The sequence below is a fragment of the Marmota marmota genome, unplaced genomic scaffold, assembly GCF_001458135.2.
Source record: "Marmota marmota marmota unplaced genomic scaffold, marMar, whole genome shotgun sequence".
Lineage (NCBI taxonomy): Eukaryota > Metazoa > Chordata > Mammalia > Rodentia > Sciuridae > Marmota > Marmota marmota.
Window position 1 is genome coordinate 48,837,677 of NW_025999853.1, and position 1,283 is coordinate 48,838,959.

The following is a 1,283-nucleotide window of genomic DNA, read 5'->3' on the forward strand; positions in this document are numbered from 1 at the left end:
TTCTCATCCCAAGATGTAGAAAAGTAAATGGTCCCATATTTCAAAGTCTCAGAGAGGTGGGCCATCTGCCCCTTTGGGAGTGCCAACTGTTCTCTCACAGGTCAATGTTCATGACAATACAGTAAAAAGAGTGGAAGAGATGAAGTGAGAAGAACCTGAATTCGTGGTTGTTCTGTACCAACTGGTAGCTGTGTGTATGGGAGTGAATGACCGAACCTCTTGAGCCTCAGTTTCTTCATCTGAAAAAATAGACATCTTTCTTACCTACTTCCATGATGGAGTTGCTGAAAACCAAATGATTGCTCCATGCCAGAGTACTTTGTGAATGCTGAAACCCTGTGCCAGGGAGAATACTAAGGTTGATGCCTTGCTTGGAAGTTGGCTTTCACTACAGATCTCCCCCATCTCTTGGGAAACAACTTCTTGCTCTGAGTCTGGACTCTATTCCTGACCTGACTCTGCCTCTCCTCTGGGACTCTCTCCCTTGGGTGGCAATAGGCAGATAAATCCCTTCATGGGTGTGGGGTGTGAACAGAGGGTTGAAAGGTCAGAGGAGAAGATGCTCAAGCGGCAGGGAGGCAGATTAGGGCAGGGAAAAATGTAACTTTGAAGGAAAAGGGAAGCAATGAGATCAATGCTGGAGTACAGTGGAGCGGGAGAGGGATGGGGGACCGTTCAGTGGAGTGTTCATACCTCCTCCCTGGGGGAATAGAAGGTAGAACTGTAAAAGATGTAGCTAAGTCTGACTATTTCAGGGTCAGGAAGGAGAGGGGAGGGAGGCAGACAGGGCTCTCTGCACTCAGCAACAGGAGAGCAGCATTGATACTTGGGGTGAGGACTAATGTGATGGGGCAGTCCCCCCTCGGAGGAGGACAGAGAGAATGCAGATGGGAGGGATGCCAGACTCACCCCCAATCCTCAGGTAGGGGGCCTGCACCTGGTGATCCTGATGTGACAGGGACAGAGAGGCACTTGCTGTGCTGTTCCAGCCTGGCTGTCAAGCTTGAAGGCTTAAAGGGCAAGGAGCTAGGGGGTGAACATGGAGGAAAGGGGTCCAGGGTCCACACCTATTGAGCTAGACCTGATATGGTGATTTTATGACAAATCATACACAACAACATTCCTTAGAATGCCCACCTTCTGTGCCATTGGAAAGTGGGCTGCTGGACAGCTCCAGCTTACTGCCAGATCTGGTGTGTGTGTGTGTGTGTGTGTGTGTGTGTGTGTGTGTGTGTCTGGGTATGTGGCTGCAGTCTGCGTCCTCCCACCCCCACTATCTTCCC